This window comes from Gorilla gorilla, chromosome 14 (assembly GCF_029281585.2).
Source record: "Gorilla gorilla gorilla isolate KB3781 chromosome 14, NHGRI_mGorGor1-v2.1_pri, whole genome shotgun sequence".
Taxonomy (NCBI): Eukaryota; Metazoa; Chordata; class Mammalia; order Primates; family Hominidae; genus Gorilla; species Gorilla gorilla.
This window is the reverse complement of record NC_073238.2, coordinates 33408436-33429857: the sequence shown is the minus strand read 5'-3', so window position 1 is coordinate 33429857 and position 21422 is coordinate 33408436. Positions and strand designations below refer to the sequence as shown.

The window sequence follows — 21422 nt, the reverse complement described above, 5'->3', positions numbered from 1 at the left end:
TATAATGAAATAATTATACAACTTACCATAATGTAGAATCCGTGGAAACTCTGAGCTTATTTTTCTGCAACTAGATGGTCTCATCTGGGGTCAAAGTGAGACAGTGACAGATCATCAGGCATTAGATTCTCATATGAAGCACACAACCTAGATCCCTCAGATGAGCAGTTCACAATAGGGTTCATGCTCCAATGAGTATCTAGTGCTATCACTGATCTGACTGGAGGCAGAGTTCAGGCAGTAATATGAGCCATGGGGTGTGGCTGTAAGTACAGGTGAAGCTTCCCTGGTTTGCCTGCTGCTCACCTCCTCCTGTGTGGTGTGGTTCATAATAGTCCATGGACTGGTACCAGTCTGTGACCTGGGAGTTGTGGACCCCTGCTCTGGGTGGTCCTACCGTAGATAAAAAAATAAAAGTAAGGAATTTTTGATCACAAAAGAACGCCAAAGCACAAGTCATGTTACATATCCTTGTCCCAACAAGGTCTCACTCTTACTGACTTCATTCCTCCTCATTTGAAGTTGGAAGGAGATACATTTACTTTGTTGGAACAAGATGTGTTCTCTACCTGATGGTCAATTGTCTTGATAACAGTAATTTTGTTAGAACAAGATTCTCTGCTACCATTTACCAAAAGATTGTCATAATAAATACACAAATTGCCCAACTCTAGGCTCAGCAGATTATAATAAAAGTAGAAAAATGTTTCACATTACCAAAAATACTAGTATGCCACCTGGTTGTGGACACCTAATACATTGTATAATCCAAACTGGATGAGGACACCTTTAATTTAGCCATCTATTTATCAAAAAGCTTCTGTAAGTTAGGTTTTATAAGTTGCAGAAGACAAAAATGGAATAGATGTAGTTTTGATCTTTAAGGTGCTCATAATAGAGGTGTCTCTATTTCATTTCTGTGCTTTTTCAACAGAATTTACAAAGAAAACATTTCTATGTTTTCACTTGTCCACTTAACAAATAACTATCAAATGTCTTTCAGATACTAATCATTTTTCTAATGCTACAGAACACACACAATTAAAAATACAGACAGGAGCTTGTTATTATCATTGTCATTTTTATTATTTTACTACTTTATTCAGTGCTTACTGTGTGCTAGATGCCAACTGGAAGCTTATAATTATGATTTATTATGTATTATGTGCCAGACATACGTGATGAGGAATGAAAGTTTTGAAAAAAAGTAGGTATGATTCAAAGTAAGCATGCAGAGTGAGAAGAATTTTTCTAGGTAAAGAAGCAGAAGAATAATTTTTGGCAGAAGGAACATGCAACAAGTTTGTGTGTTTGCCAGAAGAACATCTAATGAGATTGCCTGTTTGGCAGGAAGAGCAACAAGTGCAAAAGACAAGATGCCGAGTGAACTTTGCAGGGTTTCTGAGCAGTTCACTTTTGCTAGTACCAAAAGTGAGAGACACCAGAGGTTGGGAATGAGGTGAATACTTAGCTAAGGCAAGTTTATGATAGACTTTTTTAATACTATAGAAATGAGTAGGTCTTACCCTGTGGGCCATGGGAAATTTACCAGGTAGAATGCTTTGGACTGTAAATACTAGATGAGCAGTGGCTAAAACAGTAGGAACCAGAGTTGTTTTGGTTGTTCAGTGATATCCTAGGATCCCACTTGTCCCTCTTTCAGCTGTGCTGTTGGCAGTGTTTTCTTCATGTCTCCTTTCATGGTTGGCTAATCCGCAGCAGCTCCAAACATCTTGTTCTCACAACACAACATTTCAAGGGCTGCTTTTCTTCACATGTGTCTTTTAAACAGGGAGAAAACTTAGAAGCATGCAAGGGGCTTCCTGTAACATTTCATTGGCTGGGTCACACCACATGCTCATTCCCAAACCAGGCAATGGGATGGCAAATACGTGATTAGCTTAGAATAAACATTTCTCTTTCTGAGGCTGAGGAGGGGGATTGGGATAATAAATATCCCAATAGACTTGTGTTTCTTCTGCAAGAAAGAATAAGGAATGGCTATTGATAGGAGCCAACAATGTGTGCTGCAGGGGCTCATTGGAGAAATTTGAGCAGGGGAGTTACAAGATTAAATTTGAATATTAAGGCATATTCTGCTTATGGTGTAAAATGGGTTAGCAAGCTTTTTCTGTAAAGGACCAGGTGGGAAATATTTTAGACTATGTGGTCTCTGTCATATCTACTTAACCAGGCTGTTGTCTGTTGTTGTAGTGTGAAAGCCACCATGATTATATGTAAGCAAACAGGCATGACTGAGCTCCTATAAAACTTTATTTACAAAGCCAAAAGGCAGATTGGATTTGGCCTGTGGCCTATAGTTTGCTGGGATTGATGGAAGATAACCATGTAAAGAAACCAGGAGACAAAGGAAGCTTTTGCAGTAGTCAGCTATAGTTTCCATGTCACACATCCTTGGACTAGTATCAATGTATTCTAAGGTTTTCACCTGCCCGTGGCAAAATAAAGTTTGGAATCTCAGTTACTCATTTTAATGTGTTGGCCTTTTTTTGGTGTTATGCTTTTTTCATTTGTTTTGCTTAATTTTTTTCATGTAAGAAATAACATTAGTAGTTGGAAGGGTTGTTTGTAATAAAAGCCATTTTGTAAATGTTTATGTTCTCAGTGGCAGTGGTAATATAAAGCAGAGGAAGAAGAGAGGTATAGTCAATATGATTTAGTGATAATTGAATGAGAAAGGTTTGGGGGACAGAGAGAAATGTCAGATAATTTACAGGTTTCCACGTTGTACACTAGTATTTAACCTGGACATGAGGAAGGAGTAGGAAATTTTCTCCGTGACCTGTGTGAGTCACAGCTTCCAGAAAAGAAAGAGAGCAAGGAGCATATTAAGGAAGCACAGCAAAGTCAGTCCTAGAGTGCCCTGCTTGACTTCATGTCATAGTTCTGACTTCTAAAAAATCATTTTCTGCAAAATGTGCTTTGTGTTTTTCCCCTCTTGCAGCCTGCAGCCAAACAGAATCCCTTTAGCAGGGCATTTTTGTGTTTTTCCTTTAAACAAAGCAACATATAACTAACAAAAAAGAAGTAAGAGAAAGAGTGTTTTTTGTATAGGCTAGCATTTAACTTAAACTTGAGAGCGAGTACTAGGATTATACTTAGAATTTATGGACTGGGTAGGAAGACTAGATAGAAATCTAAAGATTGCTGACTCAAACACAGTGTGATTTTTTTTGCTTTATTGTCACAGCTCTGAATTCACAACTATTAGTTATATTCATATACACTATAACTTTATAAAGCACCTTCCCAAATATTAAGTGATTTATTATAATTTCTATGACTTATTATAGAATTGACTTTCCAAGCATTCATTAGAATTATTGAGAATTTGCTACATAGTATCATCTCAGCTGTGTCCACATGAGCTAGCTGTCACCTTGTCTTAATGAATAATGACTCACTAGGAATATTGGTTTTGGCATTAAAATGATCTACATCTAAATACAGATAGGACCAGGACCACTCTTGAACGTTAATGTCTAAGCATCTTAAAAGTACACATAAGGCTTTCATAATCTGACTTCTGCCCTACTCTACATCTTTAGCCCTTTTCCCTGTGTGCCCTTTCTCTGGCATTACTGAGTGGCTCTTCATGCCCTACTCACTCCTCCTTCTATTGCAGGCAAATAGTTTCACTCTTTCAGGCCTCGCTCCTGCTCTTGCTGCTGTGTGGCATGCTGTCACCCTTTCTTGCCCTCTACCACTTTTAATCTAGCTAGCCTCAATATTTAAGTCTCTGCTTGGGCAGGTGTTCTAGAAAAGCCATCCCTGACAGGCTTTATTTTCATTCTTTTTAAACCCTAACACCTAGCATGTATGTAGCAGGACTCAATAAGAAATTTCTGAGTAAAATAAAGACTGTTTTTACAAAGATGATGTGCAAGACTGTCCTCTGCAGTCTTGGAGTAGAGGGGACAGACCTGTGGAGGAATAATGTACAGTTCAGGTGGTAAAGATGCAGTAGAAAAATCAGTGAGGTCCTAAGGCTACCTCAAGGAAGGAGTTACCTGTTTATCTGGGGAAAGATCTGCAGAATCAAGGAAGACTTCCCATAGCATTGTTTTAAAAGATGAAAATAAGGCTGGGTGTGGTGGCTCACACCTGTAATTGCAGCATTTTGGGAGGCTGGAGCAGGTGGATCACAAGGTCAAAAGATCAGGACCATCCTGGCCAATGGTGAAACCCCATCTCTACTAAAAATACAAAAATTAGCTGGGCATGATGGTGTGTGCCTGTAATCCCAGCTTCTCAGGAGAATGAGACAGGAGAATCATTTGAACCAGGGAGTCAGAGGTTGCAGTGAGGTGAGATTGTGCCACCGCACTCCAGCCTGGTGACAGAGCAAGACTCTGGCTCAAACAAAAAAACAAAAAAAAAAAGAAAAATGAATATAAATTTGTCATAATAGTGGATGGAAACATTTTAGATGTTAAGAAGACATTGTACACTAACAAAGGTGTCAGTAGTAATTTTGTAAATCATTTGTAAGGTACTATTTTTGCAGAAAACAGGAGGCAGGAGAGACCCAGTGGGTCAAACAAGAGGATTTTATTTAGGTGCACACCAGCTCAGAGGATTTGCATCAAAAACCTGAGCCCTGAACAAAGACAGGGCTTGGCTTATATAGGCAAACTTACAGAAGCAGAACAAAGGCAGTTAATCATATAGTGACAGTTTTGCAACCACTGCATAGCTTGTGACCTTGCAGCTGCATTGAAGGAAAACAAGAATTTGCAAAATATATGCATTTGTAAAAATAGCTATGAATAAATGCTGAGGGGGAGGGGGGAGATGGTAAAGGAATTTGTTTTCTTAACTTTTCTCTGGGATGTCTGGAGCCCATACCTGTGGGCTCTGGCTTCTCAGACAGGGTCACCACAACCTTTCCTGGGCCCTGCCTGATACTGTCCTTACAGTCAGAGTAGCTAAGTGCAGGAAAACTTGTTTCTCTTTAAAACTAAATTTTCTTTTCTTTACATTTACTGCTTCACTATTAGGAAGTGAACAACATACTGAGTTACCTTATATGTTTCTACTGTATTTTAAAGTTGTGTTTCTGGTGGTTTTGTTCATTTATGTGGGGTGGATGAATTTGTGAGTGAATCACATCAGGTGTCTCCACAAGTGGTTTGTTGAAGTTTTGGAGAATTATTTCCTAAGTAACTATTTCATGAAAGACTAAACACTCAATTTATGAAATAAAATAAAATGTTGTCTTCAATCTATTTTTATAAAGGCAATAGTTTTTAACTGTTCTAAGTGGTTCATCTTAACTGAATATATGGATTTCTCAACAGAACAAGACTTAAAGCTGACATCAGAGGAAGAGTCACAAAGGCTTAAAGTCAGTGAAAATAGCCAGCCAGAGGCATGGAAAATTTTAAATTTAAATTTTTGATTTAATGTTGTTTTCTTTGCTTTAACAATATTAGATAGTCCAAATGAAATTACCTTTCAGACTAGGTTTTAAGAATCAATAGATTCTTTTTTAAAGAATTTTTTAATAAGATTCTTAAAATTTATTTTAATAAATTCAGCAATCTCATTAACAGAAGAATCAATAAATTCTAATTTAACATTTGATATTTAGCTTAAAAACATAACCACTATAAAATTTAAAATACTCTTATTTTACAGTATTCTTATTTAAAATATTCTTATCTGCCTTTTTGATTAGCTTATAGCTAATCTTTCCTTTTGGAATAGAGGCAAAAACATATTCCAGACCTTTGTTTGTTCTTTTATTTTTACAACACCCTAACATGATAAAGTAACATCAATTATTCGATTATATTATTAAGCAATAGAACTATGAACAATGTAACACTGAAGGTCCCTGAGCTGGATTCATGGTTAAAGAATAATCACGGCCAGTGATTGAAAATCTGCAGTTTTATATTGTCAGTCACTGATACCAAGGTTAAAGACATATTCTGCCTTGTGGTCTCTCACTGACTTCAGCATTTCTGTTCAGGGAGGGAACCAGGTCATAAAAGAAACCCAACTGCCTATTACAAGAATCATATCTTGCAGAATGGGACATTTGGTGTTAGTGCACAAACACAATAACCTTCTACCTTATTTTAGTTGCAGAAAATCAGTACAGATTATTAAAAAATTTTATCCATTGTAATTAGTACACCTTACAATATATTAGAACTGGAATTAAGCAGATCATCTAGATACATAACACTATCATATTACAGCATATAATTTCAATTAAAATTTAAGAATTTGCATTTCTTTCTGTTTGGTGTTGATTTCAGCTCCTAAAAGTTTGAAGCATGCCTACAATCCAATTAGGAATCTTTTAAAAAAGCACTTCAGTGCACTATAGGGGCTCACTAGTTAGGGTTTCATGAGATACACTCTTTTCAAGTGAGGAAGCCTTTGGAACACTACAAATCATCTGCTAATTCATTTTTGGTAGATTTAACACATAACAAATTAAGTTTAGTTCAAACAAATGGTAACAAAGTTAAGTTTGCTGGTTCATGTTTTTATTCTCCCTTTGTCTGAGGTGAATTATTTTTCACATGTTACTCAGAAGCCAATGATGTGGCAGTAGCTAAACATAGATTAAAAAGTTAATTCTTAATTTTAATTATTTATTTATTTAATTATTTTAACAGTTAAATTTTATTTTATTTTCTAATTTTTCATGTCCATACTTCATTACTTAAGAATAAAATTATTTTAACATGCATTCCAAAAGAGGAGACATACATGGAAATACAACAAGCAAATTAACCTTCTATTTTTGCATCTGCAGAAAATGTCTCAAGAACCAGAAATAAATAAGGACTGTGATAAAGAGGTATACCTTTATGTTCAAATGTTTCTGTTGAATTAGATTTTTATGTTATGCTGTTTAACAAAGTGTAGTAAGTGTAGGCATACATGATCCTATCATGTAAGTAGCATAAATCACCAGTGAAAAATTTAATATTTAACTCAGAAAGAATTCTGTACATTTGAGTTTTCAAGAGATACAAACCCTAGAGAGATTCTTTCATCATTATGGAACAATCCTGAGTGGTGCCATAAAATGCTAGGTAATGCCACCTTAGGAGCTTTGGACCAATCATTTTATCTTTCTTGGTTTTAGTCTGATTATCACTAGATAATGTGGCTAAAGAAGATAATTACTTATTCTTTGTAACTTCCAGCTGGAAAATTGTATAGCTATTGAATGTGAAATTTGGGGAGCATTTAATTTTCTGGAATTCCACGCTTGCACCTCAGCAGTTTCACTCTGCTCCTTGTGTTGTGGCAAACTTTGGTTTTCATGTTTCAGTGAGCACCATCATGTTTTTGATATCCAGGAACCAAACGAAAAAAGAACGATCAAAGGCAGTGGGGGAGGAGAATATCTTAGTGCAGAAAAGGGCCATCTTCCTTTCTATTCCTGAAGCCCCACAGTGTATCATCCTCTACATCTGAGTGTTTAATGTAAAATCTAGGTGGTAAAGACAGAAGACACATTTTGTGTCTATGTCGTTTTATTTTTGTGTTCCCACGAGTCAAATGGGGTAAATTCATATATAAGATTCTGAAGAGTTTTTGGGAATAAAAGCACAAAATGAAGGAGGGCCCTTTTTTAATTTTGGAAAATTGTTTTATTCAGTCAAACAGCAATCAAGCAAACTTTACAAAAATTTCAATGATATACTAATGACATGATAATTACATCTTAAAATTATACGGTAATAGTTCTGTATATATGATCAAATTTAAGTGTGAGATATTTTTAATGACTAAAATAATGGCAAACTGAGTCAATTGATAAAATCAATTAAAAAGGTTCTTTTTATTCGATAAAGTGATAACCATCCTTAATATCAAACTTCCACTCAAGGTTGAAGAAGAAATAAAGAAGCATGGAAGTAATCCTGTGGGATTACCAGAAAACCTGACTAATGGTGCCAGTGCTGGCAATGGTGATGATGGATTAATTCCACAAAGGAAGAGCAGAACACCTGAAAATCAGCAATTTCCTGACACTGAAAATGAAGAGTATCACAGGTAAGCCTATGACGGCATTTAATAGGAGATAACTATATGCTGTCAAACAAATCCTAATTTGGGCTAATATTCATCATGAACAAATTTTATACTTTTACTAGAATATTCAGCCTTGCCTGTTAATCAGAAAAATGAAAATCAGTAAACAATGAGTTACCATTTTTTGCAGTCATTAATTTATTTGAAAAATAACCAGCATTGGCAAATGTGAGGGAAAAGGCATTTTTTCTTTTCTTTTTAATGAACTTTTATTTTAGCTTCAGAAGTTCATGTGCAGGTTTATTATATAGGTAAACTGTATCATGGAGGTTTGGAAGATTATTTCATCAGCCACATAATAAGCAAAATACTCGAGAGGTAGTTTTTTGGTCGTCTCCCTTCTGCCACACTCCACCCTCAAGTAGACCCTGGTGTCTGTTATTCTCCTCTTTGTGTCCATGAGTTCTCATTGTTTAGTTCCCAGTAATGAGTAAGAATATGTGGCATTTGATTTTCTGTTCCTGCATTAGTTTGCTTAGGATAATGGCCTCCAGCTCCATGTGTGTTGCTGCAAAGGAAATGGTCTCATTGAAAAAGACATTTCATACACTGTTGGTAAATACATTTTGAACATTAATTTAGTAGCATATTCACACACACATATATATAAGATAGTAAGGATATATAGGTATGTTAAGGATATTTGTATAGATTTGTCACATATATACTTATGTGTAAGGACATTTCTTACAGCATTATTATATCAAAAAGATGGATCCTTATCAATAGGAATTTATCATTATCAAAAGTAAATCCTTACCAATAGGAAATAGCTCAATTTTCATACCCAGAAAATAATACAGTATGCAACCATTTTTTACAAATGAGGTTAGATCTAGAGTATACTGATTATTTTGCAATTAAAATGTATTTAAAGCATTTAGTTTGGTAACACATCTTAAGATAATTTTGTTAGAATTCTTGTAATATCTGCTGTGTTGCAAATGGAAGCTACACGCTACATTGACACTGTACCTTGTTAGCAACAAGATTGCTAGTTATTAAATTTTTGTTGTCAGTGCCTGAGTGCCGAAATATTGGACCTTCAATCTGAATATTGCCAAGGGATTGTACATGGGGATCTATATTTAATATAAACATATATTTAATATAAACATTTGAGTATATTGGGTAAAACTTTTATTAAAATATATCAAAGTATCTTTCATCTGCTAAACCAGGAGCTGGCCAGCTTTTTCTGCAAAGAGCCATTTAGTAAATATTTTAGGCTTTGTGGACTATATATATTTATTTTTTTTGAGACAGGGTCTCTGTTGCCCAGGCTGGAGTGCAATTGTGTGATCACAGCTCACTGCAGCCTTGACTTTCTGGGCTCTAGTAATCCTCCCACCTCAGCCTTTCTACTGGCTGGGACCCCAAGTGTGCAACATCACACCCAGCTAATTGACTCTAGGGACTGTAAAGTGAATAAGCATGGCTGTGTTCCAAGATTCTTTACTTACAAAAACAGGCAGTGGGCTGGATTTGGCCCACAGGTGCTAATTTGCTGACCGGTGTGCTAAAAGGAAGGTGCTGCTAATGCAGTAACACTTATTTGTAAAAGTGCCCTGCATGTGTGACATTATCTTTCCTTTGAGAAAAGGATATATTTCAGTATTCACCTCACCATATTTTTCCACAGTGATGTCATACAATTTTTAAAATTTCATTTGTAAAATAAGATTATTTTCTGCATTTCTGCCACTTTATTCCTGTTAATAGAATTCAGTATTTTATGGTGATCAATTACTTTGTATATTTGATGAGTATCAACTGTTCTAGAATTGGCTGATTTTTATCAAGCAAGAAATACTCTCCTTGAAGCTTTTAGTTTTTCTTGGTCTTTATGTATAAGCATGAACAAAATAATAATCAGCTTCTGTAATCTAGAAATGGTCAAGGCAACTTTTAGTTCTATAGTTTTAAGAATTGAACACCTTGGTCTGGCATTTTTAATGCCAAATGTGTATAATTTTTATAAGCTTTAAAATATGTAATTGTTATATAAAATTTGAAAACTACACCTGTTATGTAAAATTTGAAACTATTTGTCTATTACTTTTCCATGACTGTGGAAGAAAATTACAACATTCTCAGCCATGACTCCTAAGTATGATGTCCTTAAAAGAACTGTCTACACTCATGAACTCAAATTTTCTTTTCCTTCACTCTTGATCTCATGCCAGTAAGTCTTCAATCTCAGCAGTCCTCCAACGTTTTTCCTCAAGATTATCACTAATTGTTTTCTGTGATAAATCTAGGCACTTTTCTTCCACCTCATTTTATTTAATCTGTCAGCAATATTTGAGGCAATGGAGGGCATCTCGTCCCTAACGGCATCTTCACTTGGCTTTCAGGACCTCACTGCCTCAGGCTTTTCCTCCTGCCTTTCTAGTCCATTCATCATGTTCTGTTTTGCTTGCTCCTCCTCATCTTTCTCCTTTTGGACATTGTTGTTTCCCAGGGCTCACTCCTCAATCTTCTTTCTTGTGACTTTTTCTTTTTCTTTTTTGGAGACAGAGTTTCGCTCTGTCACCCAGGCTGGAGTTCAGTGGTGTGATCTCGGTTCACTACAGCCTCTGCCTCCTGGGTTCAAGCAATTCTCCTGCTTCAGCCTCCTGAGTAGCTGGCATTACAGGTGCATGCCACCATGCCCAGCTGATTTTTGTATTTTTAGTAGACACAGCGTTTCCCCATGTTGGCCAGCCTGGTCTCAAACTCCTGACCTCAGGTGATCTGTCTGCCTTGGCCTCACAAAGTGTTGGGATTACAGGTGTGAGCCACTGCACCTGGCCCCTCATGACTTTTTCTACTGTGTATATGCTAGTGATTTCCAAATGTATGTCTCCAGCTCAAATCTCTCTCCTTAATTCCAGATTTCTATATCAGCCTGCCTACTTGACATCTCTCTTTGGTTAGTTATTGGGTATCACACACTTGTCAGATCCAAAATTGGGCTACTGATGTCCTTCCTGAAATCTACACCTCATATAGTCTTTCCTACTTTGGTTAAGGGCAACTCTTCCAGTTGCTCTGCCAAAAATCTCGGTGTCATTCTTGACTCATCTCTCTCTCTCTCTCTGACACCTCACATCTAATCTCTCAGTAAATCTTGTCAGGTCTACCTGAAGAATATGTCCAGAAGCCAGTCATATCTCATACATCTGAGCCACCCTCATCTGCAGTCTAGATGAGTGTCATAGACTGGGAATTGATAGTCCTGGTTTTTAAAAACTTCCCTTTTCATCAATTCTTAACTCAGTGGATGTATTTAAAACATAAGTCAAACTGTGTCATTCCTCTGCCCCAGCCCTTCTCATTATCTCCATTTCACTCGGAGTACGTGTCAAAGTTCCTCCTAATTATCTCCCTTGCTCTGCTTCAGCCACACTGAATTCTTGCCATGCCTTATCTACCCCTAGTGCTTAAAGATGCCAGGCACACCTCCGTGATTCGCAGTTCCCTGTGTCTGGAATGCTTTTTCCCCAGATATCCTCCTAGCTTTCTCTTTCCATTCCTTCAGTTCTTTATTTAAAACCCCCTTTCTAAGAAGAAGAGGAAAAAGGGTAAAAAGAAACACATTAAGGAACAACCACTTTCTGAGGAAGAACGGTGTGCTACCCAGACGCGTCATGCTTAAGGTTCAATTGGGTGCCTACCAGGGATGCTCTCTAACGTAACGAAGGGAAGGTTCAGTGAAACAAAGTGATTTATCATCTCTAACTTCAAACCCATTTGTATCTTGACATCAACGCTGTTAACCTTATGTCATCATTTCTTAGAGACTTTGATATACAAATAAAAGGATTTTTGTATTAGAAAAAAAAAATCCCCTTTCTCAGCAGGGACTTTTCTGACCATCCCAACTTTCCCACCACCCTCCCCATCAAACACATAAACATTTCATTTTCCTGCTTTAGTTTTTCTCCTGTAACATCCTGTATATTTGGCCTTATCTGTCTGTTGTTATTGTGTGTTTTTCTCACTCTCATGAATAGGGTTTTTATTTTTCACTACCATATCCTCACTGAAAGAGGCCTAGCATATTGGATGTAGCTACCTAATAAATACTTATTAAATGAGTGAATGGAGTTTATCCTGCATATATTGTTTGATTAATTCTCACTTTAAAAATGTTTGACATGGTTCATTCTAACAGCTTTGCCCGGTAACTACGTGCATTTTTAAAATTGTTTTGGCTTTTTATAATAAGCTACATTCTTTATATTAATTTTTTTATTTAGAGAGAAAAGCCCAATATTGTGGTTATTCACTATTTATTCTTTTACTAGTAATCATAATTGTAGTTATGGCAAACTGAGTCAGAGGAATTGCAAACTTTACTGGTATTTTATTTTATTTTGAGATGGAGTCTCGCTGTATCCCCCAGGCTGGAGTTCAGTGGTATGATCTCAGTTCACTGCAACCTCCACCTTCTGGTTCATGCACTTCTCCTCCCTCAGCCTCCCAAGGAGCTGGGATTACGGGGGCATGCCACCACGCCCGGCTAATATTTGTATTTTTAATAAAGATGGGGTTTCATCCCGTTGGTCAGGCTGGTCTCGAACTCTGTACCTCAGGTGATCCACCCACTTCAGCCTTTCAAAGTGCTGGGATTACAGGCATGAGCCACTGCGCCTGGCCACTAGTATTTTATTTAAAAAAAAATTACGGTGGCACATTTAATGGACTTACAAATTCTTTTCAAGGGATTATGAACCTTTGGTATTTGAAATAAAGAGACAGAGTTGGAATTTTTTGCTTCCTATTGTAAGAGGAATACTGGTCAGGCACTGTCTATTCTGATGGAGCAGGTGCTGCTGCGTGGCTGTATTTCAGAAGCAAGCTGCTCACATTGATATTGGTTGGTGAACAAGAGCAGTGGTCATTGATTGACTAGATTTCAAACTGGCTTTGGGTGGCTTCTTGTTACCATTGGTACAAGTCATTTCTTTCATAAGTTAGAGTCAACTTTAACCGAAAATTTTCTGTATAAAAGTTGCCTTCAATTAACTATGTTCAAAATGAAACTATTTTATATTCCAGAATTGTAGACTTCATTTTAAAATTTTGGTCAAGATGAATTGGTTAATAATAGCTCTCAGGAATATCTGTTTTCTTTTTTTAAAAATACATATTTCTCTGTATAATTTATTCCTTAAAATTAATGATTTTCTTTCTGTTTTTGGTATTTTTAGAAGCTTTTGCTCAAGTCCTAACATAATCTCCAGTAGGAGATTTTAGTCTCTTTGTCAGTTCATGTATGTATATGGTAGTGATACTCTACTCTCTTTTTAAATTCCTTTTCTTGTTCACTTTCTTCTCAGTACAATAACGGTGATATTCTCACACATCTTTACCTCATTTAAAAGTAATTACAGTTTGCTGCTGGCAAATTCAGCTTTTTATATTTTGACTAAATACTAGGCTAAAAGTGAAGAAAATTTACCAGGTCATTTTATTTTCAAACAAAATCATTACTAATAAAAATTGCTATTTTTGAAATATAAATAATGACATTTTGATATTTTAAAAGTAAGGATACACCCCCCCCTCAATAGTTTGGCTTTGTGTTTCCACCCAAATCTCATGTCAAATTGTAATTCCCAGGTGTTGAGAGAAAGACCAGCTGGGAGGTATTGGATCATGGGGTCGGTTTCCTCCATGCTGTTCTCGTGATAGTGAGTTCTCACAAGAGCAGATAATTCTATAATGGGCTCTTTCCCTTTCACTTCTCTCTCTCCTGCCACCTTTTGAAGAAGTTGCCTGCTTCCCCTTTACCTTCTGCCATGATTGTAAGTTTCCTGAGGCCTTCCCAGCCACGTGTAACTGTGAATCAATTAAGCCTCTTTCCTTTATGAATTACCCAGTCTCAGGTATACATACATACATACATATATATATATATAATTTTCTTTATTCCACTCATCAGTTGGTGGACACTGGCTGATAACATATCTTTGCATATGTGAATTGTGCTGTAGTAAATGTATGTATATAGGTGTCTTTTTGAGAGTATGATTTCTTTTATTTTGGGTAGGTATCCAGAAATGAGAATGCTGGATAGAATGGTAAGATCTACTTTAACAGAACTCTCCATAATGTTTTCCATAGATTTGTACTAATTGCTATCCCCACCAGCAGTGTATAACTCTTCTTTTTTCACCACATCCACACCAGCATCTGCTGTTTTTTTTATTTTAGTAGTGACCATTCTGGCTGAAGTGAGGTGATATCTCACTGTTGTTTTATTGTACATTTCCCTGATGATTAGTAATATTTAGCATGTTTTTATATTCTTGTTCACCATTTGTACATCTTCTTTTGAGAAATGTCTATTCATGTCATGTGCCCACTTTTTAATGGAATTATTTGTATTTTTCCTGCTGATTTGTTTGAGTTTCTGGTAGGTTATGGACATTAACCCTTTGTTAGATTCATAATTTGCCCATATTTTCCCCATTGTATAGGTTGTTGGCTCACTTTGATGATTATTTCTTTTGCTGTGCTGAAGCTTTTTAGTTTAATTAGGTCTTTATTTATTTATTTATTTATTTATTTTTATTTTTGTTGCTTTTGCTTTCAGGGTCCTCATCATAAATTATTTGCCTAGGCTAATGTCTTCAGGTCTTAGGTTTAGGCCATTAATCCATCTTGAATTAATTTTTTTACATGGTGAGAGATAGAGATCCAATTTTATTCTTCTATATGTGACTATCTTTTTTTCCCAGCACCATTTGTTGAATAACGTGTACTTTCTCCAGTGTATGTTTTTGTATCCTTTCTCAGAGATCATTTGGTTGTAAGTGGCCTTTTTTCTGAGTTGTCTATTCTGTTCCATTGATCTGTGTATCTACTTTTATACCACTACCATGATGTTTGTTACTGTGGCCTTAGAGTATCATTTGAAGTCAGGTAATGTGATGCCAACATGTTTGTTCCTTTTGCTTGGTATGTCTGTTGCTATTCAGGCTCTTTTGTGGTTCTACATGAATGACAGCTTTTTAAAATAACTCTGTGAAGAATGACATTGGTACTTTGGTAGAAACTGTATTGACTCTGTAGACTACTTTGGGCACTATGGCATTTTCACAATATCAATGCTTTCAGTCCAGGAACATAGAATGTATGTTCATTTATTTGTATCATCTGTGATTTTCTTCAGTGGCGTTTTCCAGTTATCCTCTGATAGATCACTCACCTCCTTCATTAAGTATATTCCTAGGTATTTTACTATTTTGCAGCCATTGTAAAAAGGATTGGATTCTTGATATGACTCTCAGCTTGGTTGTAGTTGGTGTATAGTGGTACTATTCATTGGTATTTGTATATTTTGTAACCTCTGAGACTTTACTAAATTCACTTATCAAATCTAGGAGTGTTTTGTAGGAGTCTGTAGGGTTTTCTAGGCATAAGATCATATCATTGGTGAAGAGAGAGTTTGACTTTCTCTTTTCCAATTTGGATGCCCTTTATTTCTCTTGCCCAATTGCTCTGCCTAGGGCTTCCCAGTTTTCTTCTTAATATGCATGAAATAAAAGTAAAATTGAAAGCAATTAATGATCAGTTTATTTCACATCTCTCTCTCATACACAGATAAAATTAATTCAAAGTTCTATGTTAAAAACACAATATTAGACCCTGTCTTGTTCCAAAGGGAATTTCTAAGTCGTCTATAAATTACAGAGGAATCAAGAATATAAGTGGAAACTGTTTCCAAAAAATAAACATAAAAAGTTTGGGTTAACACAGGGGTTTCCAATCCCCAGGCCACAGACCAGTACCAGTCCCTGGCCTGTTAGGACCTGGGCCACACAGCAAGAGGTTAGTGGTAGGTGAGCAAGTGAAGCTTCATCTGTTTACAGCCACTCTCTGTCACGTTACCACCTGAGCTCCTCCTCCTGTCAGATCAGCGGTGACATTAGATTGTCATAAGAGTGTGACTTGAACCCTATTGCAAGCTGCTCATGCATGGGATCTAGGTTGTTCACTCCTTATGAGAATCTAATGCTTTATGATCTGTCACCATCTCCTGTCACCCCTAGATGAGACCATCTAGTTGCAGGAAAATAAGCTGAGGGCTCCCACTGATTCTGCATGATGGTGAGTTATATAATTATTTCATTATATATTAGTAATAATAGAAATGAAGTGCACAATGTATGTAATGTGCTTGAATCATCCTGGAACCATCCCCCACCTCAGGTCCATGGAAAAATTATCTTCCACAAAACTAGTCCCTGGTGCCAACATGACTGGGAGAGCAGGGTTAACAGATGTGAGACCCCTTTGCCTTGTCTTGGATTAATGTGCAGATATACATTGTGTGAATGACATCTGATGGTGCCATCTTGCCCTGTAGATCATCTTAGGGACACCTCCAGTATTTCATGAAAATTAAAATTTCTTCTAGTGACGAACAAAATGATACCCAGAAACAACTTTCTGAAGAACAGAACACTGGAATATCACAAGATGAGATTCTGACTAATAAACAAAAGCAGATAGAAGTGGCTGAAAAGGAAATGAATTCTGAGGTATTTTCTTTAGTCATTATCAAATGTTTTCATATGTGTATATATTTTTAAAAAGCTTTATTTTGGAAGGTATAAAGGATTTTTAAATCATACACACACACACACACACACACACACACACACACACACACCCTGTATATCCTTGGTCATATATCTATATATGTACACATAGGGTAAAGCCATTTTCTTAATTCAACTGCATTTGCCTGCAACAGTCGAGTAGTGACCTTCACAATGGCCTCAATCCAAAGGAAAAGCATTTGATATTTTTCATAAGAATTGATTATCTTTCCAATATCAAAAATAAGTTTTGCTACTAACAACAGATTTGCTAGTTTTGGGACATTAGTTCTTTTTAAAATATTAATAGAGAAGTCAGTTTGTTATTTTCACTAATAGGAAGGTAGGAAATGTACAGCTGGGTCAGAGGCCACATTGTGGATGTCATTATCCTTGCTTTTGAGGAGAGGAACAGTTTGCTCCAAGTAGTTTCTCATTTCAATGCAAAGAGCTTTGAAAACAATGACATGCCATGATACACATTTAGTGATAATTTATTGATAAGTATTTTGTTCCCAGATGAATAGTTCAGTATGTTTCCCATATTTCACACTTACTACTATAATGTTTCAAACATTATGAAGAGGAAAGAAAAGTTATTGCAATGGCAAATAATCTCATGATTTCTAAGAAAAGCCTTGTAAGTTATATCTTATTTACCATTTGTATTTTGAAATAAAAGGCTTCTTTTGTATTTATATATTTACACCACAGAAGCAACTGATTTTGTGGAGGATCACTAGCAGTAGCATCAGAAGACCTGGCAAAAATCTTGCACGTTGCATATATACGTGTGTGTGTGTGTGTGTGTGTGTATTCTAGATGGAGTCTTGCACTGTCACCCACGCTGGAGTGCAATGGCACAAACTCAGTTCACTGCAACCTCTGCCTCCCAGGTTCACACGATTCTCCTGCCTCAGCCTCCTGAAGTGCTGGGATTACAGGTGTGAGCCACCGGTCCTGGCTGCATATATTTTTTGACCTCTCCTTTTAAGAATCGTGATCTTAAATGAGTTGAGTGTTGTATGTAGAAGTGCAATGCTTAGATGCCGGTGTGTACATTGTAGAAGGGTACAATGCTTAGATTTAACAGTTATGAATAAATGTAATTCTTATAACTGACTGTAAAAATATTAGGAAAGCAGTATATTGATAAAACATTCCTCAGAAAAAGGAACTTAAAGAACTTTGAGGAATTGCTTCTGTCCTAATATATGCATAGCTAAGGCTCTTATGATGGTGTGGTTTGTAGGTTAGATATCAGAGTGTAAACCCAATTTAAAAAATGTAGCCAAATGTATTAATCTTCTATTTTATGCCTCTGGGTTTTTTGTAATTCAGAGAAAGGCTTTTCCAATTCTGAAATTCTTAAAAATCCTCTAGTGATTTATTTTTCATGGTCTTTAGATAAATATTTCAACTTTTTGGAATTTACACTCTTTTAGATTTGAAGTTTTGTCCAACTTTTTTCCAGTTAAATATCCACTATGGGAATTATTTCATTATACAAATATAAATGTCATTCTTCAATTTTAGAAGAAATCATGATATGTCATTCTATTGAGTGGTAACTAAAAGTTCCCTTTGTTTACTTAGCTTTCTCTTAGTCATAAGAAAGAAGAAGATCTCTTGCGTGAAAACAGCATGTTGCGGGAAGAAATTGCCATGCTAAGACTGGAACTAGATGAAACAAAACATCAGAACCAGCTAAGGGAAAATAAAATTTTGGAGGAAATTGAAAGTGTAAAAGAAAAGATTGATACACTTCTTCTTTTTATTTTTTTTATTTTTTTATTTTTTATTTTTTTTTGAGACGGAGTCTCGCTCTGTCGCCCAGGCTGGAGTGCAGTGGCGCGATCTCGGCTCACTGCAAGCTCCGCCTCCTGGGTTCACGCCATTCTCCTGCCTCAGCCTCCTGGGTAGCTGGGACTACAGGCGCCCGCCACCACGCCCGGCTAATTTTTAGTATTTTTAGTAGAGACGGGGTTTCACTGTGTTAGCCAGGATGGTCTCGATCTCCTGACCTCGTGATCCACCCGCCTCGGCCTCCCAAAGTGCTGGGATTACAGGCGTGAGCCACCGCGCCCGGCCAGATTGATAAACTTCTAAAGGCTATACAACTGAATGAAGAAGCATTAACGAAAACCAGTATTTAAGTACAGTGGACAGCTTAGGATTTTGACAACTGAGAATGCTCAGTTCTGAACTGGAGAATGTAAGACACAGCTAGGAAACACTGGAAATGGAAATTCAATCATGTCATTGTAGACTGACTACTGCTCTACATGATTGTGATCAAAGTCAGATAGCTGAAAGGGACTTCTTTCCAGAGAACAAACATCAACAGGTTTATTTACAGGAGAAAATGAATTCTCATATATCTCACCTAAAAGATAACAGTGAGATTCTTTCTGAACAACTCTAACGCTGACAGTAAAATTAACAACCTAAAAATTAAGCTCCATCACACAGGATAAATTCTGAGAGAAAAGATGAGGCAGGCCACCATCTTTCCTGTTTGGGCAACTTAGTCATTCCAGTATGCGGGCTTTGGAGAGTACAAACTCACCAGGGGCAGAAGAGATCCTGTGGCATAGCACAGCTGCTTTACCAAATCATGGCCAGAATGCTTCTGTAAGCAGGCCCCTGATCCTGTTCCTCATCACTGGACAGGATCTCCCACCTGAGGTGTCCAGCTACACCCACCAGTGTTCCCTGGCCAATGGAGATTTGAAACCTTCCTGGGACAGAGTTCCCAGAGAGAGGGGTGGGCCATGACCTTTGTTGTTTGGGCAACTAACCCTTCTGGCCTGTGGGCTTTGGAGAGCCCAAGCTGACCAGGGGTGGAAGTGGTTCCTCAGCACAGAACAGCCACCCTGCGAAAACGTGGCCAGACTCTTGTTTAAGCCAGTCCCCAACCACATTTCTAATCACTGGGTGGGGCCTTTCAACCAGGGTCTCCAGCCACCTTCACTGCTGTTCTCTGGCTGACAGAGGTTTCTGGCCTCCCTGAGTCAGAGCTCCCAGGGGGAGGACCAGACTGTCATCTTTGCTGTTTGGATGACTCAGCCAGTTCAGTCTTAGAGTTTCAGAGTGTCTGAGGAGACCAGGGGCTGAAGTGAACCCCCAGCACAGCATAGCCACTCTACAAAAACATGGCCAGACTTCTTTTTTAAACAAGTCCCTATTCCTGTTCCCTCCTTACTAGGCAAGACTTCTCAACTTGTTTCCAGTCACATCCTACAGGTGTGTTCAGATTGGCAACAGGTTCATACCTCAGAGGTACAGAGCTTCCAGAGGAAAGGGCAGGCTATCGTCTTTGCTTTTTCACAGGCTTCACTGCTGATATCTTCAGCCACTGGAAAATACGAGGCAATTGGCGACTGGAGTGGACCCCCAGCATACCACGGCAGCCCCACAGAAAAGTGGCCAGACTGTTATGTAGGTGCCCATTTCCATATCTCCTCGATGGGCAGGTCTTCCTGGCCTGGGTCTCCAGCCAGCCCCCCACTTGAGCTTTCAAGCCAGTAGCAACTAGCAACTCCCTGGACAGAGCTTTCAGGAGCAACAGAAATACTCTCTGCCACTGCCTCTGCAGTGGAACTGCCCTTGCTACCCTCAGAATATCAAGGGAGCAAAGACCCTAAGTGCCATATTGACACCTCCAACAAGCTGCAGTTGACACAAGGAACAAGTCAGTCCATCTTCCACGGGTACAACACACCCCTTACTGCTCATCACCAGACAAGGAACCCTGGCTTGGGCCCACAGCACAGACCCTCCATCCTGGGGTGATTACATTAAGTAACTGCTGACTTACACCTCTCTGGGGTGGAGCCCCCAGGAGACAAGGAAAGTGGTGGAGCAGCAAGTCAGCTGATGTGGAGCCCGGAGGGCAGGGACATCTATGTCTCGAGGCTCCACTTGGTCTTATGAGACACTTTATCCCAGCACTTAAGGAGTGCTGAGGTCAGACCAGCCCCATCTCACGTGCAAGATTGCCCAGCACAGATCAGGTCTAAGAGTTCTCTTCCTAAAAAAGGGGACTTGCTTAAAAAAGAAGTCTGGCCACGTTTGTATAGAGCAGTTGTGCTGTGCTGAGGATTCACTTTTGAGAGAGTTCTCCTCTGAGACCTGATCTCTGCTGGGCAGTCTTGCACATGAGATGGGGCTGGTCTGACCTCAGCACCCCTTAGTCTGCTTGCCTCTCCCAGGACCCCAGCCAGGCCACACCTGCTTAGAGGGCACTTTCGGGTGCCCACAGCATAGCTTCTGTACAAGCGGACCGTGGCTGATCAGTGGAGAGCTGCAGCAAGGTGACCTCTACAGCCACGTACTAGCCTGCACATTACCTCTCCATACTGCAGCCCTTTATATGGAAACTTCCTACATCGCTTTGCTGTGTGTGTTTACACAGGTGGGTTTTGTTGTACTTGCCCTAACAGCATATGGGAATGCAGCACACACCCCAACCCACACCAACTGCCACTGAAGATGAAGCCATGGTGCGCACAGAACCAAAAACCCCACCCCTGCTAGCATCTCACCCTTGAGGTAATGCTGTGCAGAGGAAAAGGGACCTTCTTATACCCTGAGTGACCACTGTTGCTTGGGGGGGATCAGAGAAGGCACCTTCACTGGCCAGCCACCCACCCCAAACCAGCACTACCTCCAGTGCAACAGCACACACAGTCAGCAGGGGCCCCCTGGCCCACACCCCAGCTGTTTTGCCTCCAC

General features: G+C 38.3%; 1 pseudogene; it reads left to right on the top strand.

Moving 5' to 3' along the window:
* Nucleotides 1–18426, top strand: part of LOC129526138 (POTE ankyrin domain family member B-like) — a 30938-nt pseudogene extending 12512 nt beyond the window's left edge.
* Nucleotides 18427–21422: the final 2996 nt, after the last annotated feature.